We start from the raw sequence: 12,679 nt of genomic DNA, 5'->3' as shown, positions 1-12,679 counted from the left end.
CTCATATTTCCTCGTGAAAGGACTACCCTCTTTCTTTCTTTCTTTCTTTCTTTCTTTCTTTCTTTCTTTCTTTCTTTCTTTCTTTCTTTCTTTCCTCTTCTTTTTTTATCTTCTACGTCTGACCTTTGCACGACGAAACATATTTTAAAGCGTCCTCCGTGAAGCTACGTTGACGGCTATTTCTCGCGAGAATGAAATAGGACACATTCTATTGCATTCCACTGGTTACATCGCGATACACGCGAATGCGTTAATTATTCTTCATCGTGCTGTTTAAAGAAACCCGCAGAAAATTCAATGATTCCATCATTTTCACGAATTTCCTTCAATTCAGGTTTATTGTGCGTGAAGATAATTTCATGAAGCTGATTGTCTCGTGTTCTACGAAAAAAAAGCTTACTTCTTTAAAAGATAAACATCTATTTCAAGCTCTTGTGCAAACGTTACAGGTGCCAAGGCTGCTGTTAATCCGACTGACGAGAACGTGGGTCCCATTAGGGGCCTGTGAGAGAAAAAAAAAAGAGAAAAGGCAACCCCGTTACTTTAAACTTTCTTCCACACTTTCATTGTCGACGCCCGGACACCCCTTCGTTCTTTTATCCTTTTTCTTCTTTCACCACTGTTCACCTTGCCCTTTTAAGCAATCCACAATCTTTTGTAACCCCACTGAAATTTAACACCTCTTTCATCTCTTGAGTTATAATTATTCCGTGAAAAGGACACTCAACATTTTCTACGATTTATTCTTATCATGTGTATACCGAATTAACTCAACGTTCGTCAAAGATGATGTATGATGATATTTAATTTTTCACGGTTACTTTGTTCGAAATGTTGTGCTTTTGCTAAACAAATTATCTACCGTTGACAGAGAAGAAATTAAACACCGAGCTATCGTCGACAGTTTGCTTTAAATTATCGAGTATTAACGAGAGGGAACATTTGCACACGTGGCTTCTCGGTATTCGACACAATTTTCCCACGAACGTTCGATCGCACGATGATCCAGATAATCCATGAAAATTCTTAGACACGCGTACAAGGAACGAACGAACCGGAGAGATTTGTTTGACGTGCAGACCGTTCAAACACTCCGACAAAAATGGTTCAATCAACATTTACCCTGAGATCGTTCCTCGGCAGCAGACCTCGAGTCTGCTTCCCACCGTTTTCTTGGCCCTTCGTAGCCCCGAGGACATTAACTTTCCAGCTACGCCGGAGGCTGTTCGATCAGAATTCGTAATTTTGAATAATCGACGACAGAGGAAGAAGGTCTTCTGTTCGCCGGGAAATTTCGAGCGAGTGTCCCGAATATGTAAGCTCTTTCGCCCCGTTTCCTTCGACGCGACCCGTCCAGATTAACCTTCATCGTCGGAAGTAAGTTTTCGAATCTCGGTTAAGTTTCCGACGTCGAGGAATTTGCATGGCGCGGTTGACTGGCATTTGGTAAATTACAGAACTTTTCTCCTCGCCGATCCGCTACCATTTTCCTCACGCACAACCCGTTCTCTTCTTCTTTCTCTTTATCAGACATCTCCCTTTTTATTTTCTTCGGCTTCTTTCCTTCGACTTGTTCGACGATGGTTCTTTTAATTTCCCGCTCGTTTCTTTCACTTTTCCTTCCAGTTTCCGTCCGATATAACCCCTTTATATTCTTCAACTACGCTCCTTTTACATTTTTATTTTTTTTCTTCTTAATATTACTTGGACGAAATTACTTCGAGAATGTATTAATAAAGAATTACACGAAGAATTTCGAAAACCAAGAAGCGTAAGATTCTCCCATTCTTTCCTCTGTCTATCACCTTCTTTCCCTAACGTCTATCTTCCCCGCTCATCAGTCCGTTTCTTTCATTCTCCATTTTTCTTCCACCCTTCATCTTCCCCACCCTACGTGTGCTTTTTCCCCAAGTCTGTAGCTCGAACAATTTGCGTTACTCTCAGTCAGGGATTTATATCCCAGAACGAGGTTCGCGTACACCGTCGCTGTGTTAAGTCTATGGGATTCTTCATTGTGAAAGCTTTCGCAGTGAAACAAAAACCTAACGCATCGGCTCGACTGGTTTCTGCTTCGTCCCTTCACCTCCAGACGAGCCGAGGATGTTTCGATATTCCGCTGGAAAATCTTTCCCTTTTCACGACAGCTCGCGAAACTGCACACGTCAAAGCCGGAACGATACGGCTGCAAGATTTCGCGAAGAGGAAAGCTTCGTGTCGCGGGACGCATCGATAAAGATAAAGTTTGCCAGACGATAAAGTTCTTTGCTCGCCGACAAAAACATCCCCCGCTCGCTTCGAGCGGCTATTCATTTTCCTCGAGGGTTGCCACACGCTTTTTTAACGCAACTCTTATCCTATCCCTCTTCTCCATTCGCTTGTCACTGAAAAATATTAATATCGTCTGCACTCGGTATCGTGAATTTATCGACTCGCTTCATTTCCGTCTGTTTTTTAATCCACCAGCAAAGCAATGCTTTGAAAACCGATGGAAAATTGACGAAACGTTAGCTTAAACAAACCATTCGAGTTGATCTACATATTGGAACGGCCATTAAATATTTTCATACTTTCCTCTGTATTCTGTTGACAAATCTGTCCGAATATTAACCATAGGTTATTTATTTAATTTCATTCCTTCGGACGAAACTGAGCATTTTCCAACGCATTTTTCCGCGCACCCTTCTCGTACACTGGTTGCGTATAAACGATTCTCGGCCTTCTATTATTTCCCCGGATAGGGGAAAGAATATCGTAGCCACTCAATGATGTGCATCTAGTATTTCCACGGGGAGAGAGCGAGAGAAAGAAGCTTCTGTTTGAATACTCGTAACGCGACGTTCAGCCTGAGAGTTCTTAAGTGCGGATGAAAACTACCCCTTACGAAGGAGGAAAGGTAGAGAACGGCGCGAAGCAGAATGAGAAAGACGGAGAAATGGATTCTCGTGATAGCAGTATAAACGTCGTACGCAGCTGCAGCTGCATCAGACTTCTTTCTCATCGTGTACCCTTCGAAGCAGAGGGAGGCAGAGAGAAAACGAGCTCTCTTTTGCTTTCCTCGGCTTCGTCTCGCTGAATTTCTTTCGCTACCCGGCTACGTCTCGTCGATTGATAACACCGTAGCTAGCGACGGAAATATTCTTGTACGTTTATGGCTCATGCATATGTAAAATTTCAATGTCGCTAGCTTCCAGCATACCCCTCCGCGCCCTACCCCCTATCCGTCTCTTAACCCGACAGCCGTAATATTCGTGTCGTAAAAATCGTTCGTCTGTTTTTACCGTTATATTCTTGCTGGAAGAGTTGCAACGACGCTTACGAAATTTACATCATAAATAAGGCATTCTCAATGACAAGAATTTTTATACGTTTCCTCAACGGTCGTAAAATTGCTGAGGAAGACGGGGATCCCTGCAAAAAGCACAAGTGGAACCATTTTCTTTCGCTTTTCCTTTTCTGTTTTCACGTCCTTCTACCGACGCTTGCCACGCGAATATTCTATGATAATTCGTTTGCTGAATAAGCTGACTGTTGTCGATTTCTTTTGCGAGCTGGTCCTTTTTTTTTCTTATTTCGCCTGAGAAGCTGACCCCTTCGATCGAGGACCGTTTCTCGTATTCTTGTCAAGGAAAGCATTATCCAAGTCGTTATTTATGCGACACGATCGAAGAACGGTGTCGTAAAATTGATAGATACATTTCATAACTCTGGATTAAGAAAGAACGGTTATGATAAACGTGATTTTGGCAATCATTTTTTGTTTCCTCTCGAGTGATCGATACAACCACTTCAGGATATTAGAGTAACTTGTAAAGGGTATTTATAGAAGCTTAATAAATGTTGCTTCATTTATATGCTCATGACCACGCATAAATGCTCAAGCTCTTATTAATTTAGGTTGCTGATATCAAGCAACGTTAACTGTTCTAATGCAACCAGACGGACGTCTGAAGATAACACTGCGTTATTTCATTACACTGCTTGGATTAAATAGTTCCTGGTTTCAACTTTTAATCATACCGCGAGGAAAAAGAAAAGAAAGGGAAGAAACGTTATTCATTAAAATAATTTTCATTTCCTGGATCTAAAATATACAAAATATTAAAAACTACGATCAAATATTATGATGGACCAAATCTTCTGTAAAAATATTATTGAAGTATTACGAAGGAAAAATATATTTTTCTGTGAAATTGGAACGGGAAACGAAAGCAATTTTATAAACAGACCGATTATTCAAATATTAAAGAAGAGATCAAATAAGGGAGGCGATGATAGATTGCGGCCATCAGAGGGATGACTAGGCGTTTATCAAAATTTTCATAGAAAATCTGCTGGTTCAACGAGAAGTCGATAAAGTGGTCGCAAAAGGATTTCCAGCGAAATATTCTGCCCCGTGAAGAGCTGCCATCGAGAATAGGAAATTCGGAGATTATTCCTAGATAATCGTCCTATTTCTTATTGCTACGAAATAGAAAATAGGTACAGAGATGTAGATTCGTCACAGCGTCTCGTATTATTTCTAAAGTAGGTCAATAACGAACAACCAATTCTAAGGTATCCGCAAATAAATTGGAAAACCAAAGAACGAAATAACCATTAGGTACATTCCTCGGACAATTTATTACACTCCATTGAAGCTATTGAAAAAATGAGTAGAATAAATAATATAAATTCAGAGGAAATTCAGAGGAAACTCTTTCAGGCAAATTAAAAAATACATCATAATACTATATTAAACAACAATTACAAAAAAAGAAGGAAAGATTATTACCATCATATAATATTCCTCGGATGGACTATAGAATTTCCATGAACGCATTTCGTCGCTTCAAAATACTACAGAAATATTTCAAAACTGTTGTTCCATTCTGTGCATCGTCAACATTTCATCGGGAACAAACAGCCCTTTTAGCCATATTCCCTCTCATACGGGGTGGATTATTATTATACATCGTGTACCAGCAACGGCATCGACACGATGAAACTGCGTTCCTTTTCACGCCGTGAAAATAAAAAAAATTGAATCAGCAGGAAAAATAAAATCGTTCGAGATACGAACAAGGACGGAACGCGCGACCGTGGTTGAGTAAAAAGCTGGGGTATTACGATAAAAGTGAACCGTTGGGAGCTATCGTAACTGGGCTTTAACCCGATAATTCGATGCGACGAGCAATTTTCACCCCCTTCCCACGCCTCTCTCCACCTTCGACCCTCCTGATGACGTTCAATTCTACTTTTCAACGGGTTGTCACAGAACTTTTTCACGTTCACGATGGATAATTAAGAACGTTACAGTTAGCCACGTACGTGATTCGAAGATAATTGCACACCACGATGACACGCTGAATGTTTTGATGCGCTCCTTCCAACCCCTTTTTGCCCTGCTAGCCTGATTTCTCCCTTCCATCCCGGTTGACTATCCATTTCCGTGGAAAGTTAATTTGTAGAAAGCCGGTGAAACACGTAGAATAAATACGCCCTTCCGTTTAACGTGCTGCTCTTGCAGACACGCTATATCAGTCTCGTTTGTCATGCACGAAGCAACAGCAACGACGTTATCGCGTTCGCGATTAATATCCCTCGACAAATTGAGGCGAGAGGTAGAAAAAAAAAGGGAAAAGGACGTCGGCAGAAGGAGAATTCGAGAGTGGATTGCTGTTTCGTTCTCGTTCAATTATCCTGGACAGAAAGGAAAAAGAAAAGGAAAAAATCGGTGACGTTCGACGCGTCGAGCGACTTTACTTTTTTCTTTTCCCGTCGAGAAATTATCGACAGATTGCAACCCCTCGATCGTGGATATCGTAATTATTGCAGAACTTTTTCCTGTAATATTTTCCTTTTTTTTACAGGATGATGGTGCAATTCGTATAAGCACTCTCGCGCGTGTTACAATTTTCTGCACAATATTCGAGACACGAAGGGTTTTCTGTGCAGAGGGTGTCGTGTAATTGGTAGTACAAACTGAAAGGTTGGTGATTCCAAATGAGGAAATAAAACGAACTGACACTTTTTCGTTACGAGGATTATGAGAATTTTTCTCGCGCGATATTCATTTTTACTAGAGAGCAAAGTATGTACAGAAGGACAATTTTTAAAATAAAACTATCTTCAGTGGTATAAAAAAACTTATTAATAAATCTTTTGTTTTCTCGAAAAGATTGTTTCATTTCGATTATCTTCCCCATTTGTATCGTCCATTATATCACAATTTGTTTAATTTTTCGAGAGAATATTTTCCCTGATATAAAGTTGAACGGAATTTTTAAGCGAACCTTTTAATTCATGGCTGACTGAAAAAAAGAGTTGCTTCCTCTCATATTTTCGTTCAAATAAGAGGTCACGCGTAAATATCCGAATCCGGTACGATCGAACGTCAGCCTCTCCTTTATTTTCCCATTCAACGCTCAATCAAAAAGCACTCCATCGGAATTCCCTTTGCCGTTCGGTACTCGTGGCCGCCGCTCGACAATTAACACAGTCGTTAGAAAGCAGTTCGTGGCCTCGATATCCGACTTTCTATGCTGTTTCTCCGCGTTCCAACGTGGCAGACATGCCTACCCCCTATTGTACTTATTTTTCCAGAGCTGAAAATGTCGCTGGTATAGCTGGTAAAGCAAACAATCGGGTCACTGTTACGACGCGTTTGTTGACGAGAGACAAGTGGCAGAAACAAAAAATCAAAAAAAGAAAAAAAGAAGAAAGAGAAAGAATTCTCTCGAACAGGATACACGAGAAGCGAATAAAGAACAGGTCGCGTGGAAACGCAACGAAAGAGAGAAACAGAGGAGATAGGGGGGAAAAAAAAGAAGAATTGGGAGAGAAATCATGGCAGTGGAAAGGAAGAGCGAGAGCGGGACGAGTAAAGATTCAAAGCAGCCCAGCCTTTCGGTAGAACCATTCTAATTGGGGCAGATGTTAATTAAGGCCCGCTTAGGCGAAGACGACGAAACGGCGACGACGTGGACGGGACTTTGTTCGCGAAAATAATGATCTTCCCATTATATCCGGCACCACCGTCCGTCCTCCCTTAACCATTGTCCTTTTCATCGTCCGCGTTATCGTCTTTATTGTTCCCTTCGATGCGAGTTTCTCTTCCTTTCTCGTCTTCTTTTATTCTTCTTCAACCCTCGCGAGGTGCACTCGCCAAGAGGGTGAGTCTCGTCGAAGAAGGGCACGTGCCATACAAATTTTTTCCCGATTCATCGATGAAATCGATAGATTCAAGCAATTTAACCCTTTAGCAGCCAGGTATCATAATGGAGACGTACAGCTCGTAGCGAATAATCGTAATGGGGAACGATAACCGTCACGTTGTGTTAATTTCCCACATTTAATCTAAAGTCTCCGGCACTCCATTCCGGCAATAGAGCGTTCAGTTCGATTCAAATTTCGATGGATCATTCAGCGTTGCAAGAGAATCAAGCACCGAACGAGGATGCGCGACGACGCGACGGTCTTTTGTGTCTCCGTGTCTATTCATCAAGCAAACGCATCAGAAAGCAGTCATGTATCATCGTCGGGTAAACGGAAACGAAATTACCGAGGGAATTGCTCCGTTCGGTCTGCCGGCGCACCTGTATCACGAAATTCGGCGTCGTAAAGCAGCGAAACTGCAATTGTACTCGCGAACGTATCGTCGTATTACCCTAAATTAATTTACAACTTCCCTTCGGTTCGCTCAACATCCGCAGCGATAGCCGTGCGTGCGATAGACCGATAAAGTCACCGGTAATTGGATGACGTACGAACGTGCACATCAACAAGTGTCATCCGATCCGACTGAAACCAACATCGTCGACGACGTCGCGTCGTCGTTGCGCTCATCTGTCATCGGGATAATACGATTCGATTAGAAATATCGTTAACGACGTAGCAAGTCTCGACTCGCGAACGATGATTAATGAAAGTCACCGGCTTACATTCCGCCCACCCCCGTAGCCCCTTTTCAGCCGGTTTTGCCTCCTTCTTTGATGGATGAGAACTTCTCGACCTATGTGGAAAATACAATTTCAGTGTACGTGCTCGCTTGTCGTGATACCTGGCGATTTAACGAGACGCCCTTTTTTTTTTCATCTGTTTTTCACCAACTTTCAACGCCGTCGTCATTAACGCTCGCTCGCTCGCGTTACTGTGCGTGCACGCGCGTTTAGAGAGACAGTCGCGACATTACACGCGGCGTAATTAACGAGAGCTCCGCGTTTGCCCTACGATTCTGTTTATCCTTTTTACGGTTCTCCGTCTTTTCGCTTGGTACGCCGTTTCTCTCCGCGATCCAGCCGTTTCATTCCCATTTTTTTCTCCCCATTCACGCTCTCACGTATTTGGCAAGCAAGAGTTCGCGATTTTACCCCGGTGCTAGAATCAAGTGGCGGTAATTGAACGAGATAGCGATTTATTTTCCACGGTATCGATTACCGCCCTCGGCAATTTTATAGAATTTATCCTTGAACTAGTTCCTCTTTGTTTCACCGCTTCTACGTTAATGACTGTCTTTCTTCGACAATGCACGAACCGTTGACAATCATCGATACGTTATTTCTGTACTTTTAAATAAACTTTACTCGCGTCGGCGACTTCAAAGACAAAGGCAACGATCGATTTGGAAACCTTGTGATTTCGAATATTTTATGCTTCTAACATTATCTTATGACTCAAGAGGAATTAGCCCCTTTTCGCACTCACTCTATGATTACTAGGATTGTAGAGCGGTACCAAGTTCTAATAGGATAAAAATAACGACAATAAGATTAACTAATTTAACGTTTCTTCCTGCCTGGGGTGCACGAAACATGTCGCTTTCGAAACAGTTCAAGAATAAATACCAAACTCGTTTATAAGAACTTCTTCGGAGAATGGCGGAATGTTTCGGCTGTGAAATAACAGAGTTCTTTCTGCAATCTCGCGGGGAACAAATTCAACGAGAAGAAATAAAAAGAAGCGAAAAAAAAAAGGAACGCCCGAAGAACAATAGCTCACGGTACAATGCATCCTACAGCAAGACGCATTCTTTTTATCCGCGGCTCGTGTTTCGAAAATTTCTCTCCGATGCGAATACTTTCCACCTGAAAACTGATCCTCGAATGAAGTCGTACGTTTGACTTCCTCCTAGCCGCAATCAAATTGTCCCTTTTTCACTGTCGTATCGCGACCTAAACGAGTGCCATTTAGGTACACGAGACTACCTACTTCCTTATTTATCTGGCCTCCCGTTCGTCTTCCTCGTCGTTTGCAAAAGTACTTACTCGCTTGGAGGGAAGCAGTGACGGCAAACGGTACGGGGCGTGGCGGTTTGAAGAGGCGAACTTTCTCGCGGGCTTGTGATAAATTTTCCGGCTGTCAGACGGACTGCGTGATTAATCGGGGCATATCGCGACGTAACGGCTGCCCGTCGAGAGGGATGATCGCCAAGCTTTCCGACTTTTCGGATTCGTTTGTCGTTACGCCCGGCCACGTCGATTCGACGTGACGCTTAATTATACCAGACCACGCGAGCCTCTCGTTATAGCCACGTGCTTTCGAGTATGCACAAGCAACTGCCGTGTACCGGAGACACCGATGACCCGGGCCTGTCGTTAACCCTCGGTAAGACGGGCCTGTTTTGATCCTAGATTTAAAATTTAAGCTACGAACGTGTCGATGGCCCTCTTAAAGAGAAACCTTCTTTTATCAAGAGGACACAAATTGAATCGCCCTGATTATGGTACTCGATACTCAACGATTGACCAAGTTTGAATGCAACGTATTATAGGAGACATTTTATGGCTTGCACAATCTGCTTGCCAGATCGTTTGACGACCGTTTTTATAGTGGCGATCAACTGTTATCGATTGCTTTCTGGCATCGGTGCGTGTTGAAGTATCGATGTTCACTGTTCATTGAGACGCGAAAGTCGACGGGTTTCGAATCGGCCCGATAAAGGAACGACGCTGGTGGATAACCTTGTAGCGTTTCATTATTACTCGGTTCGAGGGGTTCCAATGAAAGAGACCAAATGTATTTGAAATGACGAATGACAGGTTCGAAAGCTGAGTGACTAATGGAAAGGAATTTTTAGAGTAAAGTATATATTTTCATTCGTTTTTGAGAAAACATCGTCAGGAATTTCAAGATATCTCGTTCATGATCCGTTTCGAAAAGTACCATTATCAAGCTGTTGGCACCGTTCTAATTTTAACACCGTCTATACCGCAATTACGTCGATTTTGCTAAATTATTGATCGATGCGCAGAACAGTCAGTCACTGTTGGAGAAGTGAAAATAACGAAGAGACCCGTTCGTATCATAACAATCGCGCGTGCAAATTAAATTCTGTTGAAGGTGATCAGATTCAGCCGTGACGTATTTTTATTGCCTTTGCGAACAGTACCTTTCAAACACCATGCTATACATTATTGATGTTTGACACGGATTATAGAACACATCGAGGTTACTGAACAAGGATTAAAAATAGCTGATTGAGTAAACCGAAGTTTCATCTGTGTGTTCTAAATCCTTTGGAATATTCTATCTACTGTTTCGCTAAAGAGCTTTACACCTTCAGTGACTTAGCTGTTCTTTTAAAATCCTCTTTTTAATTTCCATGTGAAAAAATAACACAAGTATACATATTTATTACTGGTCATTATTATCTATGGTTAAATATTTTCTTCTATATTAATTTTACGAATAATTTGACCAAATAGAGTAATTATTAAACCAATAAAAATTGAATGATAATTTGATTACCAGTTGCTTTATAATAACTGAAACATTTGAAGATTTCGCGATATCGAATCGAAAATTATTCACCAAAAAGTTTTAAACCGTAAATCCAGGAAAATGCAATTTCGACGAGTAATTGATATTTTCTTCTTTTTCTATTTTTAATTTCCCCGTCATGTATGCATGAACTGTTCCATTTAATAACAGGATTCCACTGTTTATACCCGTACGTGTATAGACAGTCCGATATGCAGCGATCAAATTACGTGAACTCCGATACAATGAGTATTGAACGGAAATTGCTCATTATTACTTCCAACGCGGACCGCCTGTTAAAGTAGCGGAAACTTTTTCACGAGCTCCATGAAACTCTTTCGAATTAAATCCTAGCGCGTAGATAGGTACTTATTAACGGGTTAATAAAAAATTTCGAGAGGATTGTAAGCTGTTATAGGTAATGAACAGGCCCACTTACATCTCCTGGGATCTGCATTACATAGCTTCAATAATAGACGACGCACGGAGTGGTATGTAGCCTAGGATATGTATCGAGGTCGACAGTAAGGGGTTAAAGTCATTTCGATAGTATTCCTGTATACGCGATTCAATCGATTTTCCCTCTATTCCAAGATCACGTGTGTAAATGTGCACGCACACACTCGTGCACGTAATGACCATGATTAATTAAACGGTGTTACAAACGAAAATTTGTAAATTTCGTTATAAACAAGCTTCCGTTTTGGATCACAATACTCTTTGTAGTGTCACGTACCGAAAGTTGGTCCGTCCAACTCTAGCTCGGTTAACAGGTATCTCGAATACGAGAATCCGTTGCAATTTCATCGTCGATTCGTTCGTTTCGAAAATACAGGAGCGCTCGTTAAAATTATTTGCGCAGAACGTAGGTTCTGGTGAAATTTAAACGTTCTACCATTCGTGTTCGCGAGAAAAGCATGTGTTTCGACGCTTGAAATTCTCCCTGTCGATTCTACTATCCCGTAACACGCGCAGTCTAGCCCGCGGTGTTCGTTGCAGTTATTCAGTCGAAAATCAACTGTATACGGTTTCGCGCGGAATAATTTACGCTATTCTTGCCGGTGCCAACCTCGTAGGAACGGTAAATTACGCGAAAATAGTTCCGCAACGCGAAACGCCGAATTCCCCGGACCCGTTGCGAACCAAGGAACGACGGCGATGCAAATATCTCCAAGTGTTTGAACGGTGTGATAAGTAAAAGTAAATCGGATTACACGGAGGCATTCGTAAACGTTAGCCGGTCTACCCGGTGTGACCTGAATTCCGTAACTAACATCGCATGTAACGTGGCAACGTTTCTTCCCCATCGCCTCTTCCAATTCTACAGCAAGATAAATGCCATTGTAAACGTCGGATCTGCCCGACGATACGGTGATTTAATTAAAATCTTTATTAATTACACGACTCACGGGACGATCCCGCTCGCGTTATTTCCCTATCGCGTGATCTTCATGAATTTCAAGAAGTAGAATTATCTAACAAATTAACACATTCGCCGCAAGGTCACGTTAATCGTTAGTAATCAATTAGATCAAATAATTAAAAAGTAAAAATAGTATAGTAATTAAAATAGTATAATAATTTCAAATATTAATAAATCGTATTAATAATATGAGATAGCAAACCGAACTGCATAGAAAAATTACTTCTGAGTACCTTTAATAATCCATTTTATCGTATGTCTGACCATATACGGATGTTTCTACTGTGGCGGTTAATTGCAGGGTGTTTCTGCTACGGATGGGCATTCTTTGAGGGAGTGCTATAGCTCAGGCGATAGATAAGATGATTCTGAACAACTTTTTCCTTTACTAAAATGCTTGTCAAGGCTTAGTTTCTGAATTATTAATTAAAACCACCGAGCAATTAGCGCGCAAGCTCAGCCGCGTGAGTGGCGGCTACGAGATCCACGCTCGACTGTGGTTCGCGAACAATCTACTCG

The sequence above is a fragment of the Osmia bicornis genome, chromosome 4 (genome assembly GCF_907164935.1).
Source record: "Osmia bicornis bicornis chromosome 4, iOsmBic2.1, whole genome shotgun sequence".
Classification (NCBI taxonomy): domain Eukaryota; kingdom Metazoa; phylum Arthropoda; class Insecta; order Hymenoptera; family Megachilidae; genus Osmia; species Osmia bicornis.
This window is presented reverse-complemented; position numbering follows the sequence as displayed.